General features: G+C 39.0%; 1 pseudogene across 1 annotated transcript; it reads left to right on the top strand.

Moving 5' to 3' along the window:
• The first annotated feature begins 3,442 nt into the window (after window positions 1–3,442).
• On the top strand, window positions 3,443–8,901 carry LOC114916723 (putative disease resistance RPP13-like protein 1 pseudogene; annotated as a pseudogene). The gene is made up of 2 exons (XR_003805327.2): window positions 3,443–7,358; window positions 8,498–8,901. The product of XR_003805327.2 is annotated as a putative disease resistance RPP13-like protein 1 pseudogene (transcript).
• Window positions 8,902–24,304: the final 15,403 nt, after the last annotated feature.

The following is a 24,304-nucleotide window of genomic DNA, read 5'->3' as shown; positions in this document are numbered from 1 at the left end:
ATAATAATAATAATAATAATAATAATAATAATAATAATAATAATAATAATAATAATAATAATAATAATAATAATAATAATAATAATAATAATAATAATAATAATAATAATAATAATAATAATAATAATAGTAGTAGTAGTAGTAGTAGTAGTAGTAGTAGTAGTAGTAGTAGTATGAATTTTTTTCCCACTTCCCCTCATATTAGAATAATCTTATTACATAAATGAAGTATGAATTTCAAAGACATCATAAAACTTTAAACTGAGGTATCATTAATAGATAAAGAATTGTTTAAAAGGAAACTATAGCTAAATTTCATCTATTGATTCAATCCTCAGTAACATCATGAATAAGTTATGACAGTCAAACACACTTCGGTCAGCAATGATGAAATACACCCTAGCTGTCTCCCAAGAACTATATTACTTCTCTTTAGTTTTCCCTTTATTTTACAAACCTGTAGATTTCCCTACTTCCCTGATATATATGACTTATTAGAAACTAATTAAGCAAACACAATATTGCATAATTGAGGTATCCGTAATCATACACCAAGAAGCATCAAACAAACGGATTGAGGCATGAGGTGTCCAGTTTTAGGAATTCATAAATGTTTTTCTGCATTTCACTGTATTACTAGAATTGTGATTGCCATTTAATTACCACCAAATCTCTTTATGTCACCTGATAAACAGTTTTGCTATATTCATGCATCTGTTTCTTTCCTGGTTAAGCCAGAAGAAGTATACATGAAAAAGTCGAAATGGAGAGTGGTTGGATGGTCACATTCAAGGAAATAAATAAACTATTATTACCATTTCTCTTAAGTTGCTCTCTCTGATTCATCCTATAAGCAAATAAAATATTAGCACTATTGAGGTATCTACTAATTTAAAATGTGCACCTTATTTACAACGATACATATTATTGGTCAGTCAATATTTCTTATAAAAAGAAGTGGTTTACGCGTTTGCATCACCGTGAAATCAAATCATTGACATCACTTTAGCATTATAATACCTCAATTCCTCATGAGTCACAACCATATCACCATCAGCTTTTTACTAAAGCTTCAGAGTTCTTGTACAATTTTCATAACAAGAGAAGAATTGCCCTTTTATGTAGTTGTAGAGGCATTTATCCCTGCTTCTGTGAAGATGCTATTACACTAGATAGTTTTAAAGAGTTTCGAATATTTGCCAGCAGAAAGCTATGACCTTTTATTTCTAGTATTAGAACAAGAAAAAGAAGTTTTATAGGTGAAATGGATAACATAATATCACATACTTGAACCATCGAGTATAACAATAAACTGTATTTTAATCAAGACATAATTGCTAACTGAAAAGTTTATTTTATTTAAAACAAAAAGTTACAATGAGAATGTTATTAGAATATATTTTTGGTTAAAGTATGTTTTATATACAACATTTGGCAGTAAATAAAAAATATACAATCATGTGAGTACACATGCAAAGATGCCATACTGTCGGTCAGTCAACATTTAAGCAATAAAACAAATCCAAAATGCATAGAGATTCACGCATTTACAGTACTGTTGAATGTGAAATCAAGACATTATTGGAAATTATTTATATATAATACATCAATTTCTCACTAAGACGAGTCCCTTTTTTTTGGTACAGGGAGAAGGAAAGGAAACAAAACAAAACTCAAACTAAAATAAGAAGAGCATCATGCTCTACACTGTTCTTAACCATAATTGGAGGCGTGTACCAAAAATGCCACTTCCCACCTTGATGAGCACCAAACTTTGCCAGGATATCAGCTGAGGAATTTGCTTCTCTAGGTACATGAGCTAAGTGGCAACTCCAAGCACGATTCATAAGCATACGAATTTGCAGGACAACTCTGGCATGGGGATGAAAATTCAAATCCAAAAGTCCCATAACCACATTAACCACATCAAGAGCATCACATTCGCACTTTATTTCACGGTAGCCACATCCCCAAGCAACCTCAAGGCCATTCCTAAGAGCTAGTAATTCTGCAAGAGGAGCATCACCTTGGCCTTCATTGGATGAAAAAACCGTCAGCCATTCACCTTGCTGGTTACGGACCAAACCACCAGTACCCATCTGGCCATTTCTAGAACAGCTACCATCTATATTCAATTTAAGAAAAGGAGCTAGAGGAGGAGACCACTTAGGTTTGGAATGGGTTCCATAAATCGCAACCTCCCTTGCACAATCTAATTCTAGAGCTCTAATCCAATTTAATACTTGGGAAATAGACCAAATTTCCTGTTCAAAGATATAATTATTCCTCCATTTCCAAATCCACCAAGCTGCAACTGAAAAAAGGGTTGAGTGATCACCATAAATCATACTCTCAATCCAAGAAACAACATTAGTAGCATTGAAGGCAGGCAAAGTAGAGAACCCAAGCCTCTTCCAAACTTCACGAGCATGGTGGCAATCTCTAAGGCAATGGAGAATGTCTTTATCCCTTGTGAGGCAGCAGGGGCAAGATGCAGAGGCAGCCAAATGGCGTTGAAATCTAAGTTGATTTGTTGGAAGAGCCGTTCTAAATGCAAGCCAGAGGAACATTTTGATCTTCTCAGGAATTGATAGCTTCCAGAGCGTTTTCCATCTACCCCTACCTACTCCAGTAATATTATCACATAACAGAAATTTATAAGCAGTGGCTGCAGTGTACAAACCAGTTCCATTAGGCCTCCAACACCAATTATCCTGAGTTTCATGGACTAAAAGTGGTCTCACATTCGCAATACGAGTCAATACTTCCACAGGGAGATTTGTTTGTAATCTGGACAGGTTCCAATTGTCATTAAGGATAACGTCTTTTACATTTAGTAAGATATCTGATGGATGGATTAAACCAACACGGTTAGATAAAGGGCCAAACCCAAGCCAATCATCAAACCAAAAGGAAGTGTCACCCGCTCCAAGCTTAAAATAGAAGCCATCTTTAATAGAAACAAAAGCTTGCACAATATTTCTCCATATACATGAGTCCCCTGGCCTAGCTTTGATAGTGAACATAGATTTTCCTTGAAGGTATTTGTGCTTGAGTAACTGAACCCAAAGACAATCCTCATTAATGCATAATTTCCAAGCTAACTTTCCCAGAAGAGCGTTATTAGTTATATCAGCCCCACTAAGACGAGTCCCTATCACATTCTACAACTAGCTAAAGCTGCAGAGTTCTTACACTATTTGCAAAACAAGAGAAGAAATGGCCCTTGTAACAAAGACTTAATTAATACCCGAATTAGATTCTATGATTTTAAAGAAAAAATGATAATGAAAGTGTTCATGGATGGTATTTTTTGTTGAATCATGATTTTGAGTAAATAAAAAATGCACAAACGCTTGATTACCAATACAGTAAATCAATAATGCCACAGTGTTGTTGGTCAGTCAACCTTCTTTAATGCTAAAAACAAAAACCAAAAAGTCAAAGGTTCACGCGCACTCATCATGGACTTTACTTAAAAGCATAGTTCAAGCTTCAGTGTTCAGATCAGATCTACTTTTTTGCTAAACAAGAGAAGAATGGCCTTTGCTATGGTGGGAGAGGCTCTCATCTCTGCTTCTGTGCAAACCTTGTTGGATAGGATTACTTCTTCAGAGTTTCGAGATTACTTTGCCAACAGAAAGCTCAATGTTTCTCTCTTGGATGAGCTGAAGATAAAGTTGTTGTCACTCAATGCTGTGCTGAATGATGCTGAGGAAAAACAGATCACTGATCTTGCAGTGAGGGCATGGCTTGATGAGCTCAAAGATGCTGTCTTAGATGCTGAGGACTTGTTGGATGAAATCAACACAGATTCTTTGAGGTGCAAGGTGGAGGGAGAATCTAAAACCTTCACTAACCAGGTCAGATCATTCCTTTCTTCTCCCTTTAATCAATTTTATCGGAGCATGAATTCCAAGCTTGAAGCAATATCTACAAGGCTAGAACATTTTGTGAAACATAAAGATATTCTTGGTTTGCAAAGTGTTTCTAGAAGAGTATCTTCCAGAACAGTTAAAGATTCATTGGTTGAATCTGTTGTTGTTGCAAGGGAAGATGACAAAGAGAAGCTCCAGAGAATGCTTTTATCTGATGAAGATGGGAAGAAGAATCATATGGAAGTGCTGACAATATTGGGCATGGGTGGTCTGGGAAAAACAACACTAGCTCAATGTCTTTATAATGATAATGCAGTGCAGAAACATTTTGATTTGACAATTTGGGCATGGGTATCTGATGATTTTGATGTGTTTAGAGTTACAAAGACAATTGTTGAATCTGTCACTTCTAAAAAGAGTGATAGTACTAATTTAGATGCACTTCGGGTTGAATTGAAAAACAACTTAAGAGATAAAAAATTCTTGCTTGTGCTGGATGACCTTTGGAATGAAAAATACAATGACTGGAATCATTTAATAGCACCTTTTACAAGTGGAAAGAAGGGAAGTAAGATCATTGTGACAACCCGACAACATAGAGTTGCACAAATAACACATACATTTCCCATATGTGAGCTGAACCGTCTAACAGATGAAAATTGTTGGTGTATACTTGCAAAACATGCATTTGGAAATGAAGGATTCATCAAATATCCGATGCTAGAAGAAATTGGTAGAAAAATCGCAAGAAAATGCGATGGCCTACCACTAGCAGCTAAAACATTGGGAGGTCTTTTGAGATCAATTGTTGATGTAGAGGAATGGAATAGAATTTTGAAAAGCAACTTATGGGCACATAATGATGTTACACCTGCTTTACGCATAAGTTATCTTCATCTTCCGGCACATTTGAAAAGATGTTTTGCTTATTGCTCAATTTTTCCCAAACAACATTTGTTGGATAGGAAGGAATTGATTTTGTTATGGATGGCTGAAGGCTTTCTTCAACAAATCCATGGAGAGAAATCATTAGAATCAGCAGGGGATGAATGCTTTAATGAATTATTATCTAGATCTTTAATTGAAAAAGACAAAGCTATAACAGAGGAAAAGTTTCGAATGCATGACCTCACATATGATTTAGCTAGACTAGTATCGGGAAAAAGTTCTTACAACTTTGATGGTGATGAAATCCCAAGAACTACTCGTCATTTAGCATTTCTTAAAGAATATTTGGATGTCTCTAAAAGATTTGAGGGCTTGTATGAGCTAAAGTTTGTGCGCACCTTTCTACCACAGTCCCCTTATCCATTTGGTGATTACTTAACCAAAAGGGTATCACATGGTTGGCTTCCTAAACTAAGATGTTTGCGAACACTGTCATTGTCAGAATACAGAAATATCACTGAGTTGCCTGATTCGATTGGAAATTTGGTGCTTTTACGGTATCTTGACCTTTCCTCTACTCCCATCAAAAAATTGCCCGATGCAACCTTTACACTTTACAATTTGCAAACTCTGAAATTAGCAAATTGTATATTTCTTATCCAGCTTCCAAGACAGATAGCAAATTTGATCAATCTACGTCACCTAGATATTAGGGACACAAATTTGAATGAGTTACCAACACAAATATGCAAACTACAAGATCTTCGTACATTGACTTCCTTTGTTGTAGGAAGAAAAGATGGATTGAGCATCAAAGAATTAAGAAAATTTATTTTTCTACAAGGTAACCTTTCCATTTTGAAGCTACAAAATGTTGTTGATCCCATGGATGCATTTCAAGCCAACATGAAGAAAAAAAAGCAGATTGAGGAGCTTACACTAGAGTGGGGAAGAGATCCACAAGATTCACAAATTGAGAAAGATGTACTTGAGAACCTGCAACCATCAACAAATCTAAAGAAACTCACCATCAGATACTATAGTGGCACAAGCTTTCCGAAATGGTTAAGTGAGTCTTCGTATTCTAATGTTATAGTCCTTCGTATCAGTGACTGCAACTATTGCTTGTCACTTCCACCATTTGGACAATTACCTTCTCTTAAGGAGCTTGTGATTCAAAGGATGAAAATGGTGAAGACAGTTGATGAAGAATTCTATAGCAACAATGAAAGATCCTCTTTATTTCAGCCATTTCCAATGTTGGAGAGTCTCCGGTTTGAAAAGATGTTAGAATGGGAGGAGTGGCTACCATTTAAAGGTGAAAATAGCGAATTTCATTTTCCTTTGCTGAAGCATTTGAGTTTATCCCAATGTCCGAAGTTGAGAGGAAACTTGCCCAACCATCTGCCTTCATTAAAAGAGGTTAGTATCTCAAAATGCAACCAATTAGAGGCAAAATCATGTGATCTACACTGGAACACATCAATTGAATCTTTATCGATTAGTGAAGGGGGAAAAGGCTTGTTGTCTCTTCTTGACGAATTTTCGTATGAGAAGCTAAATATTTTCAAATGGGATAGCTTGTCGTGTTTGCCAAGAATGATACTAGGTGCCAATTGTCTTCAAAGGCTGACTCTTAACAATATCCCCTCTTTGATTTCCTTCCCAAATGATGGTTTGCCCACGTCATTGAAATCACTTGAGATTAATTATTGTGAGAACTTAGAATTTTTATCTCATGAAACGTGGTACAAATACACATCACTTGAATCTCTGAAAATTAGGGAGAGTTGTCATTCTCTTACGTTCATTACATTAGATTGTTTCCCTGCTCTTGAAACTCTATGTATCTACTCGTGTCCCAACTTGGAAGAAATTACTACTCAAGGTGGAGGGCCTGCTCCCAAATTAATAAATTTTGATGTCCGTTATTGTGAGAAACTTAGGTCACTTTCAGAACTGATTGATTTCCCTTCCCTTAAATACTTAAGGCTCTTTAAGCTTGCAAAGGTAGCATCATTAGGTGCAAGGCGTTTTCCTTCAAGTTTAGAATCACTTTGGATTGATGTTGGAATGCTATCATGTATGTCTAAAGATGAGTTAGGTTTCGTATTCCAACGCCTCACTTCTCTATTTGAGCTTTGTATTGAGGGTGGTGGGGAGGCAGATGTTGTTAACATCCTGCTGAAGGAGCCGTTACTGCCCACTTCTCTCCAACGGTTGTCCCTTGAGAGTCTTGATGGTTTGAAGTGTTTGGGAATGGAAGGAAAAGGGCTTCAACATCTCACATCTCTCCATTCTCTCTCCCTATGGGATTTAGATGAATTGAAGTCGTGGGAAGGGAATGGGCTTCAACATCTCACTTCTCTCCGAAAGCTTTGGATCTATAATTGCGAAAGCCTAGAGTCTTGGCCAGAAGATCACTTATCATCCTCTCTTGAAAGACTATGGATAAATGATTGTCCTTTACTAGAAGAGAGGTATCAAAATCAGAAAGGGAAATATTGGTCTAAGATTGCCCACATTCCTGCCATCCGGATAAATGATAAAGTGATAATATGAGTGGTTGGATGACTAGGAATCATCGAAAAGGTAAAGCCTTAAATTATTTCCACAAAAAAGTATGATGTCAATTTAATATCTCACTATACACATATAAACACGACTCTAACGCTTGACTGCTTAAATTATTATCTACCTATAAACTATTTATTTCAAACCATTTTTTGGTGTAATTGTGGTACATCGGATTTTGGTATTTCATTATGCTTAAAATTAAACTAAATCAAAATGGATTTATCAGAATGAATGGTAATTCATGCTATTAATTGAAAACCTATTTGTTATATTTAGTAAATTGTTAAGAGTTGTCCACAATTTGGATATAGTGTCATTTTTAATAATGAGTTTAATATGTTTTTATTTTCTCTCTAAATAAGGCCATGTTCACTTTTAGTTCCTCTAAAAATAGAATCTCATTTTAATCTTTTCATTTATGAAAATGTATTTTGTATTGTATGATTCTTATTTTTAAAAGCGAGAAAGCAAAAGAATATGACTTTTGTGAATAATAGGAACTGCAACTCACATTTTTATAAAACGAGGAATCAAAATGAGATGGTTTATTTTGAAGAGACTGAAAATGAATACTTCTATATATTTATAACATATTTAATTCTTTTATCAAAGTTTTGGAAATTTATTTTCCAACTTGAAACATGCTTAAGTAGATAAATATTTAATTTAATTAAATTTTCACGTTTTGCTTGTCTCAAGAGACAGTAATATGATTTCTTGATTTAGCTTGTTTGTAAAGTGGAGTATAAGAACAATTATATATTTAGTTTAAATTTGATTCCATTTAATTATGTTTGATTAATTAGACTTTTTCTGGGTATGGTTAAATCACATAGTGAGAGATGTAAGTCTGAGGTAATATAAAGTCAATTTGATGAATAAGTGAACCCTTAACTTTATTGAGTAGATTGGATAAATCAAGGAAAGAAAACAATGGAATCAACTTTCTAATTTCTTATCTTTTAAAAAATAGAAATTCCATCAAATACTCTATTTACAAAACTCAAATGGAGTTTCATTTGATGAAGTCGATTACTATCTCTTCTATAATTTAAAACTTGTTATTGAATAATGTAGTGTTGGGCTGATTTTATTAATAATATTGATCTTTAAATTTTGATGAGATGACAATATTTTTTTCTTAATGAATACAGTTGGTAGCTGAGGTGGCAAGCTAGTAATATTTGTCGATTGTGAAGGTTCCAGCTTGTTCTATTGGTTGCATTCTTGTATCTAGTTCAATCTCATTGTCATGTTGGTTGTCTTAATTTCATTAACATTTGTAATTGGTCAAACTAAATTTGTGGTTTGTTGATGTTAATGTCCTGTTAGCTGGTTTTCTTTCTTTCTAAAACTTCAATATATTGGATTAGGATTGTGATATTGGTGTTGAATCATCCAAGTTTATTCAAATTAGAAATTGAAATTTGTGTTGAATCATTTGATAATGGTTTGTTAGCAGTGTATTCTTGTAATAAAATATTGGTATGTAAACTTTATTCTATTGCTCCAAGTTGAATATTTATAATTTACGATAGATATGTTCTTTTGATTATAACACTAACTTGGAAGTGATAGATTGAAGCTATCATATTTGCTACTTTCTGGTTTATGATCTCGTTGAATCTATAGTCTTGAGTTCTTTTGTATTACATGGTTGAATATATTATTTTGATAAGGAGGTGTAATTCCTCCTTACCAAATTCGACAGTTTAGGAATAAGTTGAAACTTTTAGTTGCGATTTCATGTAAGTACAAAATTGAACTCCAACTCCAATATTTTGAAGTTTTAATATTAAGCTTTATTGATAATTTAAAAATATTTAATAATTTAAAAATATTTTTAATTATTTAATAATTAAAAATGTTTATTGATATCTTTTACATATTGATAAAGTAGAGAAAGAGTTAGGAAAAATAAGATAGATGTGGGATGACATAAAGTGAAAGAAAGTGTATAGAGAGAAAAATCAAAGAGGGATGGATGGTAGAGAGATAAGAGAAGGAAGAAATAGAAACTGAGATGGGAAAAGAAAAAGAAATGTGAGAGGTGATGAACTAGGCATGGCTATAGGGTGGGTTGGATACAGGTTTTATGATATTCGTCTTTATCTCCACGGTTCAAATTCATTCTCGTTCCCGTCCACATATCCATCAGGTATATAATTTTTGTTTTATCCCCGTCTTCGTTGGATATTGAGTATACCCCTACTCATACTTGTCTCGTACCTGTTAAAAATTAATTAATTTTTATCTTTGCAAAAAACACACAATAATTTTAGCTTATCTTTCCATTATATTACAATTATAATTAGATTGTTTGTGTATCTCATATTTTAATCAAGAGACTTCTTAATAATTAAACAACCACAAATGTTTCACATCATAATAAGCAGTCACACATAATTAAATATTAAAATTCTTTAAAACAATCAAATTGAGGATGAGTATTAAATCGAGGATGGGGACGGGGACAAGGATAGGAACAGGACGGGTAAGTATATACTCGTCTCGATCCTTGTCACCGGTTTAATATTTCGAGTTTTACTTGTATTTGTACTCATACCCGGTCAAACTGAGTATTCTTCATCAAAGTCAAGACGGATTCGAGTATTATCTACATATACGAATTTATTTGTCATCCCTACCAACAATTGTAAGGAGGGGAGATAAGTGATATAGAGGTGTCATGAGAGAATGAGAAAGTATGATATTTTGTGAAATTTGAACTTTTACAATTTTAAGTAATCAAAATGCTTTTAAAAAATGATTAGAGTTTAAATTTTTTCTTATTATTTTAGCTAATGTTCACTAATTTGGTACTCTAACAAAGTTGTTGACCGATCCGTTAAAATAACCTTGTATTTTATTTCATGCTTGTATTATTTCTTTTTCTATTAATTTTGTTTATATGGTTGAAGGGAAACGTTCCTCCAGCAAGTTGCAAAATCTCACTACTTAAACAATGCAATCTTCTTTAGCTTCCATTTTTTATAAAAAGCAAGTTGAGCATCACAGTTAATGTTGCGTTAATATATTCAATGTCATCATAATATATATATATATATATATATATATATATATATATATATATATATATTAGATTAAATATGCTTTTAGTCTTCTAAAAATTGGATTATGCAAATTTAGAGGATTAAAAGTAACCAATATTTTTTTAAGGACTAAAAATAAATTGAGTCAATTTTTTGAGGACTAAAATCATATTTAACTCATATATATATATATAGAGAGATATGATCCGTTTACTTTATAAATAAGTTCACATATATTTATTATGTTCAATTATTCATATCTTACATCAGTTTTAATAATTCAAATGTTGAATTTAAATCTATAAATTTTTATAAAAATTTAAAAATTATTTGATATTTTGTTTCATTAATTCAAGTGAACGTATAAAGTATTTTTATGATTATCTATTAATTTGAATTAATGAGATAAAATATCAAATAATTTTTAAATTTTTAAAAAATTTACAAACTTAATCTATATATTAAAATTTTAATTCTAACAATTAGATCATTAAAATTTAATATAAAACATGAGTAACGAAATAAGCTTAGATAGAAAAGTCATGGTCCTTAGGTGAATTGAAGTTGTGGGAAGGGAATGGGCTTCAACATCTCACTTCTCTCCGAAAGCTTCACATCAATTATTGTGGAAGCCTAGAGCCCTTGCCAGAAGATCACTTGCCATCCTCTCTTGAATTTTTTTAGATAATTGATTGTCCTTTACTAGAAGAAAGGTATCAAAATCAGAAAGGGAAATATTGGTCTAAGATTGCTCACATTCCTAAGATAAATGATGAAGTAATATGAGTGGTTGGATGACTAGGAATCACCGAAAAGGTAAAGCCTTCAATTATTTGGTGAAACTATGATGTTAATTAATATCTCACTATACACATATAAATATGAGTTTAATGCTTGATTGCTTAAATTATTATCTATCTATAAACTAATTATTTCAAACCATTTTCTAGTATAATTGTGGTATATTCAATTTTGGTTTAGCGTTTAGGATTTATTTCAATATGTTTAATTATGCTTAAAATTAAAATAAATCAAAATAGATTTATCAGAACAAATGGTAATTCATGTTATTCACTGAAAATCTATTTATTAAATTTAGTAAATTGTTAAGAGTTGTCCACAAGTTGGATATAATGTCAATTTTAATAATGAGTTTAATATGTTTTTTATTTTCTCTCTAAATATGGCCATGTTCACTTTTAGTTCCTCTAAAAATATAATCTCATTTTAATCTTTTATTTATGAAAATGTGTTTTGTATTGTACAATTCTTATTTTTAAAAATGAGAAAGCAAAAGAATATGACTTTTGTGAATAATAGGACTGCAACTCACATTTTATAAAATGAGGAATGAAAATGAGATGGTTTATGTACTATCCGTACTGCGAAGCTGAGCTCTGAGCTCGGCACCACAACGCAAGCCGACCTCGAACGCGCATCGCGTGGCCTCGGCTCGGCATTTGAGTGAATCATAACTGATTCCCGAGGATCTCACCCTAGACGAGGTCCGTTATCTAATCATATTACATCTTATCTCAGGCCCAAGGCCCAAGGCAACCCTAAATCACACCAAGGTACGTGCATTATATATACGAGACTAATACTCACACAGACACTAACTTTAGCATCGGAGTCTCTTTTGCAGGTACCACCCCCATCTTGGAGCATCAACGTACCCGTGAAGGAGACTCACCAATCTTACTCGGAGAATCATCCCTACGGCAGATTTCCGGTAAGAACATTTGGCTCCCATTGTGGGGCCGATCGAGACAAGCTCTTATCGGTCACGCTCATGGTATTTACTAGAAGCCATAGTAGACGCGCAACAGACGACGCAGAACATTCAATTGCCATGGATAACGAAGCCACATTGAGGAGACTGATCGACCAAGTCGAGCAGATGCGGCAGCAACACGATGCCGATCTGCGCAACATGTGTGCCAAGCACGAAACCGACTTAGCAGCAATGCAGACCGCCAATGAAGCCGACCTGGCGGCGCTGTGCGCCGAGAATGAACGTATTCGCGCTCAACTCCCTCGGCGCCCCTCTGACCATCAGCCCCAAGCGAGCAACCTCCACGAGGGAGAAGCACACTCAGTCTCCCAATCCCGGACTGTAACTAGGGTTTCAACCCCCAGACTTGCTTCACATCGATCTCATGCACCGACGCACAAACCGACCCATGAAGTCAGCAAGGCCCCTACTCATATCGCAGGAGATCAGGCAACTTTCCGCCGCCACCCCTTTGTGGATGGCATCATGGAGACACCACTCCCTCACGAGTGGAAGCCTCTCCACCTCGATCGCTACGATGGCACGACGGACCCGGACGAGCACATCGACCTGTATACAATGCATGTAAACCTTTACACTAACAATGATGCTATCTTGTGTAGGGTGTTTCCGACATCACTTAAGGGGGCCGCGCTCATCTGGTACACCCAACTGCCTGCCGAGTCCATTGATAGCTTCAGCACCCTAGTCAGGAGGTTCACTGCACAATATGCGACGAGCCGACCTCACCACGTCACTTCAGCCGCCCTGGCCAGTCTCAGGCAAAACGATGACGAACCACTCCGGGCATTCATGGAACGATTCGCTGCCACCTCGATCAAGATCAGAAACCTGAATCCCAAGGTCGCCCTACATGCCATGCTCATGGCACTCAAACCCGAGCCATTCGTCAACAGCCTGTGTCGCGAGTCTCCCCACGACATGGACGAGCTCCGCGCCCGCGCTGCAGGATACATCCAGATGGAGGAACACTCCGCCTTCCGTGACCAAATTCGCGGAAAAGGACCAGCGAAGCCAGAACAAGGGCACAACAATAAGATCAAAGTCAACAATGACAGCCAGTTCAAGAAGTCGACTAGGGCAAACAGAGGGGGGAGATATGATTTCTACACTCCCCTGAACGCACCCAGAGTCCACATCCTGGAAGAAGCCAGCAATAACAACCTACTCGCCCTTTCGTCACTAGGTCACACTCCCAACAGCGCCGACAAGTCCAAGCACTATCAGTACCACCGAAACCACGGTCACACCACGGAGGAGTGTCGCACGCTCCGGGACCGTATCGAAGAGCTCATCCAGGCAGGCCACCTCGGCCAATATGTCCAGTGACAGCAGGGTCACTGAGGAGGCTATGGCGGTCGGGGGCGTGGCAGGGGCTGAGGTTCGGGAGCTCGCACAGACCAATCCTCTGGCTCCCAACAAAATGCCTGCGGCGCAGTGCAGGCCGAGATAAGCCAGGAGACAAGGACAACCCCCTTACGAGGAGTGATTAACACAATCGCAGGTGGTTTCGCTGGGGGAGGCGCTAGCAGCTCGGCCCGAAAGAGGCACCTGCGAAATGTCAACTGCTTCCACTCTACCTTGGCCTCGCACCAAAGATCACCACCGATCGCCTTCTCTGACGAGGACTACGTAGGGGTCAGCCCCAACCAAGATGATCCCATGGTTATCGTGGTGGAAGTCGCCAACTGGGAGGTACAGAAGACACTCATTGACCAAGGAAGTTCGGCCGATGTCCTGTACTGGCCGACGTTCCTCAGGCTAGACGTCCCCCATTCTCTCATCCAACCTCACACGGAGGCCCTAGTCGGCTTCGCAGGAGAGCGGGTTCACACTCGCGGATACGTAGACCTACTAACAACTTTCAGGGCACCTCCGGATACAAGGAGAATCATGGTTCGATACCTCCTCGTGGAGGCCAACACCTCCTATAACATCATTATCGGGAGGCCAACCTTGAATCAGCTTGGAGCGGTGGTATCCACTCCACACCTCACGATGAAGTTCCCAGGGAATGACGGTAAGATCATCTCCGTCAAAGCAAATCAGAAGATAGCTCGACAATGTTACGCCGAGAGTCTAAAGATCTCCTCGTCCGGCAAGCAAAGCAAAGAGGGTCCCCCCACAGTAGCTTCTTAAGTTCCATTTCTCTTTTCTGTATGAACGAAGTTGTGCACTCTTTTCCTGCCTCAGTCCTTGATTGAGAGGGTTTTTAACGAGGCACACAAAAATGATCAATAAAATCACTCATTTTGCTCAATCCATATTCTCATTTATTGATTGTATAAAGGAAGAAGTCGAACCAACCTCTTTCACTCTCGCTAAAATTACGAGGTCGAGTACGAACCTTAATACTCTTATCCGAGGTCGAGTCCGATCCTCGCTAAAATTACGAGGTCGAGTACGAACCTTAATACTCTTATCCGAAGTCGAGTCCGAACCTCGCTAAAATTACGAGGTCGAGTACGAACCTTAATACTCTTATCCGAGGTCGAGTCCGAACCTCGCTAAAATTACGAGGTCGAGTACGAACCTTAATACTCTTATCCGAGGTCGAGTCCGAACCTCGCTAAAATTACGAGGTCGAGTACGAACCTTAATACTCTTATCCGAGGTCGAGTTTGAACCTCGTTAAAATTACGAGGTCGAGTACGAACCTTAATACTCTTATCCGAGGTCGAGTCCGAACCTCGCTAAAATTACGAGGTTAATTACGAACCTTAATACTCTTATCTGAGGTCGAGTCCGAACCTCGCTAAAATTACGAGGTCGAGTACGAACCTTAATACTCTTATCTGAGGTCGAGTTCGAACCTCGTTAAAATTACGAGGTCGAGTATGAACCTTAATACTCTTATCCGAGGTCGAGTCCGAACCTCGCTAAAATTACGAGGTCGAGTACGAACCTTAATACTCTTATCCGAGGTCGAGTCTGAACCTCGCTAAAATTACGAGGTCGAGTACGAACCTTAATACTCTTATCCGAGGTCGAGTTTGAATCTCGTTAAATTTACGAGGTCGAGTACGAACCTTAATACTCTTATCCGAGGTCGAGTCCGAACCTCGCTAAAATTACGAGGTCAATTATGAACCTTAATACTCTTATCTGAGGTCGAGTCCGAACCTCGCTAAAATTACGAGGTCGAGTACGAACCTTAATACTCTTATCCGAGGTCGAGTTCGAACCTCGTTAAAATTACGAGGTCGAGTATGAACCTTAATACTCTTATCCGAGGTCGAGTCCGAACCTCGCTAAAATTACGAGGTCGAGTACGAACCTTAATACTCTTATCCGAGGTCGAGTCCGAACCTCGCTAAAATTACGAGGTCGAGTACGAACCTTAATACTCTTATCCGAGGTCGAGTCCGAACCTCGCTAAAATTACGAGGTCGAGTACGAACCTTAATACTCTTATCCGAGGTCGAGTCCGAACCTCGCTAAAATTACGAGGTCGAGTCCGAACCTCGCTAAAATTACGAGGTCGAGTACGAACCTTAATACTTTTATCCGAGGTCGAGTCCGAACCTCGCTAAAATTACGAGGTCGAGTACGAACCTTAATACTCTTATCCGAGGTCGAGTCTGAACCTCGCTAAAATTACGAGGTCGAGTACGAACCTTAACACCCTTATCCGAGGTCGAATTCGAGCCTTGATGAAACACATATTACTCTAAATCCAAGGACGTGTTCGAACCTTGGTGAAAGGTATAAATTTGAAGACAAGTACGAACCACTTATCCAAGGACGAGTTCGAACCTTTGCAACGTGCTACTTAACAAACATACAAGGTCGAATCTGGACCTTAGCGCAATTCACTCTACTTCAATTTGAGGTCGACTTTGAACCTCGGCGCTAATAAATCAAGGTCGAACTCGAACCTTCACGGAAACACTCACTCAACGAAAAACCAAGAGCGAGTTCGAACCTTGACTTGGTCAACACAAGGCAAAGGCATCCCCGCATGCAAAAACATACAACAGACATCAAACGTGTGCCTCAAAATGCGCAAACAGCAAAAATCAAGAGCAAACGTCTGCAAACAAAGAAAATACGTATATACAAAGCCTTGTTTACGGAGTTCAATACATGAAAAGAAAAGAAAAATAAAACACAAAAACATTAACCGGCCTACGCAGAGGCATTTTCACTAGAGCTACCCTCGAGGTCGTCCTCCTTCACCAACTTCCCAAAGCGGACTACCTTCTCCACGTGCATGGTAGAGAAGTCGAACCCCGGGGCGAGAAGCCTTGCCTGGCGAGCTGCCTTGAGGAAACCGCGCTTATGCTCAACAACGATAGCTTTTTCGGTTTCCTCCAGCTTCTTCTCCAGCTCTTTTCTCTCCGCCTCCTGCCTCGCCAAGTCCGCCTACAAGGTGGTGACCTCCTCCTCTTTACCCCTAATCACGACCTCGTCGTAGAGGCGCTTCTCGGCCGCCGTCGCCAGCTCGCTCTTTAGAGAGGTTACCTCATCCTCCAAAGAGCGAACTCGGCCACGAGAAGACGTCACCTCATCTTCGAGGAAGCGCACCCGACTCCGGGATGAGGAGGCCAACCCCTGCAGCTCGCCCACCTGAGAAGCATAGTTCTCGTTCGAGCGCAGAGCAATCTCTAGGGACTTCTGCACCCTCGCAAGATCCCCCCTCGCAGCTCGGAGCTCGGCACTCAGAACCTCGTGCTCCTCCTTAAGAACCTTATTCTCCCCCTTCAGAACCTTGTTCTCGTCCCTCAGGGGTTGAACTCGGCCCCTCAGTCTGGCTAGGTCCCCCTGCTGCTTGGACCACTGAGGCTTCCAGTGACCCACAATGGCCATAGCCCTCTGCAGAAGGACCTGGGCGGCGTCAAAGCCATCCACAGGCCCGGTCTCGTCTATCATCCCATGGTCTTCAGAGCTTAGCGAGCCTGGAGGGAAGAACTTCTCAGCGGTCACCCCTGCGCTCCATAGCGAATTGATGTCGGCCGAGGCACTCACATGGTCCAATCGCACCTTGGAGAGGCCCCTCCCGAAGCGGTGGGCTATGTATCGGCTCCGGGAAGCCCCCTGTGACGAACCAGACGGCGGCGCCGAAGCTGCAGGGGTGGACACGGGGACCTCAAAACTTGGCCCCTTGCCACGAGCCTCGGTAGAGGCAGAAGCCGGCGTCCCCTGCTCGGCAACTGGGGGGTTGGCAATAGGAATCTCTGACCTCGCCTGTAAAAATCAGCACCATGTCAAAAAAATAAAAGGATAACAAACGGGGAATCACAAAAATCAGGGTACATTACCTACCTCAACAGCGTGGGCGGCCTGCTCGGCGGTTGGGGTCGCCACCTCGGCAACCCGGGCGGCCTGCCCAGCAGCCTGAGTCACCGCCTCGGCAGCCTCTCCTGCCTATGGAAGACAGCCCTAGGTCAGAAAACAGAAAAAGCACAATAGAAGACAACAAAAAGCCGAAGAGACAAGGCACTCACCACCTCGGCGGGTTGAACAACCTGCTCAGCAGCCTGAGCTATCTCCTCAACGGCCACCTGAGGAGCCCCCATGGGCGGCGGACTCTCAGTAAGGTCCACCGCGCCAACATCGGCAGCTTTGGAGGTCACCTCCTCGGCATCCGGAGGGGCGGAGGTCCCCCCAACCTCCTTCGCTCCCCTTTTTCTTTTTCGGTTAACCCTCAGGGGGGAAGCATCCTCCTCTCGGGGCTCGGGGACCTCGAGCTCGGTGATGTTGTACCGATGCTTAAGCTCGCGCCACAAGTTCTTCCCCATGATACCTACAGACAAGAAATAAAACACATCAGCAAAAGTAAGCTACACAAACTCCAAGCCACCAAAAAATGAAACACTCACTCTCCAAGCCCCTCTCCCTGTACGCCGAGTTCGCAAGCGACAAAACGAGCTTGCAATCCAACGGACGAGGAAGCGCGACGAGGTTCTCGATGGCAGCCGCCTCCGAAGCCGTCAGCTTCACTTGGCCCAACCCATGAAACCTAGAAGGTCGAGGGCACCAATAGAAGGGAAATCTCGACAACCCCCCAAAATAAAACGCCCCATCTTCCAAGGGGTCAACATTCACAAGAGCGACTCGGAAAAACTCTTGCTTGAAATTTTTGTACGACTGGGAGTAGAGAGTAAACAAACCCCCATCCCTACTCCCACTCAGAGATAATATGCCGTATGGCAGAACGCCTACCTTCAACTGATAAACATGAAGGAAGACGGGAAGAGACACCTCTATCCCCAAAATTGTACACAGGACTTGAAAAGCCCTCAAAAAACCCCAACTATTGGGGTGCAACTAGCAAAGATCCGAGTTGACGAAGTTCAAAAAATCACACTCAAACTGAGTGAAGGGAAGACAGACACCCAAATCTCTAAAAAAATAATGATACATATAGAAATGGGGAGGGTCGGTAGACTTCCCCATGTACACACCCTCACCGGCCTGACAAGGTTCAAGCCAGATCATCTAGGAAATAGAAGGGTCACAAACCCTGCACGACCGTGGGATCCCGTTAACCTCAAGAAAGGACCAAAAACATCTCACTCTTGACCCAGTCGTAGCCAGGGATGCCTAGCTCCGGACCCCGGGGCGGAGGCGGATCCCTCTTCTCGGCGGCGGCTCTCCCGGTAGCCACCGCCTTACCGCGCGCCTTGCCCCTAGCAGGCGCAGAAGAGCCGGCACCACTCCCACCAGCCATTAAAGAAAGAGAAGATCTGGGGAAAAGAAAAAAGAGAACTGTAGAAAGGAAGTACCTGGTACTCCTCCTCAGAAAACAACCCTAGTAATGACAGGGTTACCGGAAATGGAGACGGAAAGCGAGCAGAAACGAGAAGGCACAGAGGACTATCGTACCCAGGAAGCCAAAGAGTGGAAGAAAGTAGAATGAATGGGAAGAGACGCGGGAGAGAAAAAGAAAAAGGGTCTTTCCCCAAATTTCAAAACGGCCATGCCACGTGTCAACCTAAGGACACACCTGACAACACATTAATTTCCAAACCATCATTACATAACCGTCATTTCCCTTAACGCGCCACTCGCACGTTTTCGGAAAATGAACAGCCGCGACACATGGCATCTCAACAGGCAGGCATACGCGAAAGGTCACCTCCTCCCAGCGAGCTCGGTCTCAACTCCTCGACCTACGGTCTTCAGAGCTCAAGGGACTAGTGTACTATCTGTACTGCGAAGCCGAGCTCTGAGCTCGGCACCACAACGCAAGCCGACCTCGGACGCGCACCGCGTGGCCTCAGCTCGGCATTTGAGTGAATCATAACTGATTCCCGAGGATCTCACCCCAGACGAGGTCCGTTATCTAATCATATTACATCTTATCTCAGGCCCAAGGCAACCCTAAATCACACCAAGGTACGTGCATTATATATACGAGACTAATACTCACACAAACACTAACTTTAGCATCGAAGTCTCTTTTGCAGGTATCACCCCCATCTTGGAGCATCAACGTACCCGTGAAGGAGACTCACCAATCTTACTTGGAGAATCATCCCTACGACAGATTTCCGGTAAGAACAGTTTATTTTGAAGAAACTGAAAATGAATATTTCTATATTTGTAACATATTTAATTCTTTTTTTCATAGTCTTGGAAACTTATTTTCCAACTTGAAACATGCTTTTAAGGTGGTTAAAACTTTTATTTAATTAAAGTTTCACGTTCTTCCTCGTCTCGAGAGATGGTAATATAATTTCTTGATTTAGGTTGTTTGTAAAGTGGAGTATAATAAGAATGATGATATATTTAGTTTAAATTTGATTCCATTTTATTATGTTTGATTAACAAGACTTTTTCTGGGTATGGCTAAACCGCATAGTGAGAGATGTAAGTTTGAGGTAATATAAAGTCCATTTGATGAATAGGGGTAAAAAAGAAAGAGAGAGAAAAAAAAAAAAAGGAAGTGCAACAGTGTGTAAGTGAACCCTTAACTTTATTGAGTAGATTGGATAAATCAATTGTGCAAAGAATAGCCAAGTAACAAGATAAAGATGCTTTTAAAGGCAATAATTACATTATTTTGTTTTTGATTTAATTAGTGTTTATAGCATATGTATACTTAGTCTTGCCTTTTTCCCATGATATTTCAATTGTTTGGTGGTTTATTGGTAGATATCGAGTAGCGTAAGTAAAGCTATGCCAAGGAAAGAAAACAAAATTTTATCAACTTTCTAATTTTTTATCTTTTAAAATATAGAAATTCTATCAAATACTCTATTTACAAAATTCAAATGGAGTTTCATTTGATGAAATTGATTACTATTTCTTCTATAATTTAAAACTTGTTATTGAATAATGCAATGTTGAGCTGATTTTATTAATAATATTGATCTTCAAATTTTGATGAGATGACTATTTTTTTTTCTTAATGAATACAGTTGGTAGCTGAGGTGGCGGGCTAGTAATATTTGTGGATTGTGAAGATTCCAATTTGTTCTATTGGTTGCATTCTTGTATCTATTCAATCTCATTGTCACTTTGGTTGTCATTCAATCATCTTAATCAAACTCTATAAATTCTCTCATTAACATTTGTAATTGGCCAAACTAAGTTTGTGGTTTGTTTATGTTAATGTCCTGTTAGCTGGTTTTCTTTCACTGAACTATCTTTCTAAAACTTCAATATATTGGATTAGGATTGTGATGTTGGCGTGGAATCATCCAACTTTATGCATATTAGAAATTGAAATTTGTATTGAATCATTTGATAATGGTTTGTTAGCAGTGTATTCTTGTAATAAAATACTGGTATGTAAACCTAATTCTTTTGCTCCAAGTTGAATATTTATAATTTATCATAGATATGTTCTTTTGATTAATTATAGCACTAACTTGGAAGTGATAGATTGAAGCTATCATATTTGCTACTTTTGGGTTTATGATTTCGTTGAAGCTTTAAGTCTTGAGCTCACTTGAACTACATGGTCGAATATTTTAAATGAGAATTAAATATGTTGTTAGTTATTAACTTTTGCCAATTTTTAATTTTAGTCTTTGAATAAATTTTTAATAATTTTTATTTTAAACTTTTATCAATTTTTATTTTTAGTCTTTAAACTTTTTTACTCCCATTAACATTTTGATCCTTGGAGTCAAAAACTTTTGTTCATAAACTTTTGTATTTCATGGTAAAAAAATGATTAAAGTTGAGGAACACATTTAATTTATTAATTTTAATTTTAATTTAATATTTTTATATAAAATAAGTAAACATTATTTAGCTAAAAAATGAGTAAATTTAATATTTATTGTAGAAATTATTAACAAAATGACATGGTAAAAAATGATTACAATTGAAAAAAATATATATTTAATTTATTATTTAATTTAGATTAAAAAATAACTAAAAGTAATAATTTATAGTATATTTTTTTATAATTTTTTTTTTTGAAAAAAAAACTCAAAAGAAATCAAATTTCCAAATAAAATATTAAAAATAACATTAATTTAGTTATTTGAATTTTTTTAATTATAAAACTCATAAAAATTATATAAATTTCAAAATTTAGAATTAGGCTTATTTTAAAATTGAATATTTAATAAAATATGATTTAAATTAATGAAACGAAATATCAAATAATTTTCAAATTTTTAAAAAAAATTATATTTGATTTATGCATTAAGAATTTTAAATTTAACAATTGAATCGTTAGCATTTAATGTAAAACATAAGTTATTAAGAACTTTAAATTTAGTAGTTGGATCATTAAAATTTGATATAAAACGTGAGTTATTAAACTAGAATTATTCTTGAAGTAAACTAGAGAGATTCTATTCAAATATTCCTAAGACTCACCCCTGCATTATATAGAAGCTGGATAACGCGGATAGGTGCTGAATTCACATCTTTTGATTTGTAAGCACTGTCCATTGGGAGATTTTGCTCCAGAAGCTTAAGATGTAGAATTATTTTAGAATTGAGATGTCAATTACACTTGTTTAGAAAAAATAAAAACTACAAAACTTTTCACAATGAATGCATGATGCATAGTACCTGCAGATTATCACCAAATAGTTTCTGTACCTGCCTGGAGGATACACCAAATCTTCTCGTACTCTGAAGGCCGAACGAGTGGTCCGATTCAACGCGAGTGAAGGGTTGGTACCTGCAAAAGGCACTCCAACGCTCAAGTCAGGACAAGCACCAATATCGAGGGTAATTAATGAACAGTGACGTTACCTTTTGACTTGAGCTATTTATATTGACATTTATGGGCTTTGGACCCCATGGGCCCTGCAACGTATTTACCGTATTAGGTAATACACCTTAATCAACTAATTAACTCCTAATCATGGATTAAGGACCATGAGAGATGATGGGCCGATCCAGGTGGCCGAACGCCACTCGGTCACTTGGTTTTGCCTTTTGGCAGCCGACCGGGTGGTGGCCAAACGCCCTTACCCGTACACTGCCCCCCAGCCTTGAAGAGAGACGTGACTTTCTTTAAGGGTAAACTGAAGATGGCGGTTAGGGTAAGGTGAAGAGTCATGTATTAAATAACCGTTAGATATGGAAGATCTAACGGTTACAACTTTTCGATACTTTAAATTTTCGCGCCTTTTTTCATTCCTATAAATAGGTTAAACGGTAGGGCCATTCATACACTTTATCATAATCCGAGTTGAGTTATTCCGAGACCTCAGAAGCCGATCCGGTTATCCTTCGTTTAGAAAAATTGGTAAGTTCTTGTAACCATGGTTGATACTTCTTCTAGTTCTTCGGCTAGCAGCTCTCGGTCCTCGTCTTCCGAGGGGTTCTCGTCCAGTATATCAAGTCCTAGGTTATCTCAATCTCCCATGCATGCCGAAAGGTCAGGTGAAAGCAGTGCCGCAACCGACGAAGCTTCTACTAGTGGCGGTGAAGAGGTTCAAGAGAAAAGAACACGAGCGTCTAACCGTCAACGATATGGTCCATCTGATGTGCCTGGATATGAATGGGTAAACGGGGAAGTGACTTCATATTATTCGCGCTATCAAGACACCAAAATGATCACAAATCTCCTTGATTACACCAACTGTTTAAATTTTGATACTAAAGAGAATCCCTACCCGATTGGGATTCGGTCATGCCGAAACAATGCTTTTGTTAATCCTGATTTAGTTTGTCTTGATCAAAGTGATGGCAAAATGCCATCATTCTATATGTATGATTGTCTCCTCCGAGATCTCAAGGTTACGTTGCCGTTTGACGAGTTCACGATGGGAGTGCTACGAGTGTTGAATGTAGCTCCTACTCAATTGCACCCGAACAGCTGGGCACAACTGCAGGGCTTCAAGCACTTATGTAAATGTCTTCATATTAAGCCTTCCCCTCTTCTCTTTCTGTATTTCTACTCGTCTCGGCCAACGATTTTAGCAAAGTGGCATTCCCTAAGCCGAATAGGGGATCGGCTTTTATTAAATAGTTTCACTTCATCGTATAAGAATTTCAAAACTGGATTTTTCCGAGTGACCATACGACCGAATGGGCAACGTTTCTTCTTTGACGGTAATGGGCAAAGTTTATTTCCGTTATACTGGACTCGTACCCCTCGGCCCTATGACGTGGTACCGAAGAAGATGCTGACAGCTGAAGAACGAACAGATTTGAAATTGTTAATGCGCCTCCCTCGGCGATTGCCGACTAGGTCATTAATCAATTTAATTGTATCGCCCCGTTGGTGGACCGACCTGATAGGTATGCTATTCGTCCTATTTTTTTCTAACAATTTAAATCCTATTGATGTTTACTTAACTCATCGTGCAGGAATCATGGTCAAAAGTGGTGCTGCTGACTTAGACATTCGTAGCTTGCTTGCCGCAAGGGTGAAGCAAGCTCGGCGATCCGGGGAAATAGGTACTTCAACTGTTGCTTCCTCTCCCCGACCCAATACGGACGACCGGTTGCCTCCTCATCCCGAACGCAAGAAGAAGAAAAAGGAAAAAGAGACCAACCGAGAGCGCGTAAAGAGAAAAAGTTCTGACGATCAACCAGAAGTGTCCAAAAAGGCGAAGTCATTGCCTGAGTCCTCTCCAAACCGAACCGTCATTGTGGTGCCTCCTCCACTGATGTCTCGTGCGTTTCTAAGCGAGGATACTCCCTCTGAGTCAGTGATTCGGTCTGATCTTGTCTCTCCATTCGGGCAA

This window comes from Cajanus cajan, chromosome 2 (assembly GCF_000230855.2).
Source record: "Cajanus cajan strain Asha chromosome 2, NIPB_CcT2T_4, whole genome shotgun sequence".
Lineage (NCBI taxonomy): Eukaryota > Viridiplantae > Streptophyta > Magnoliopsida > Fabales > Fabaceae > Cajanus > Cajanus cajan.
The sequence above is the reverse complement of the archived record's forward strand: the minus strand, read 5'-3'. Positions and strand labels throughout refer to the sequence as shown.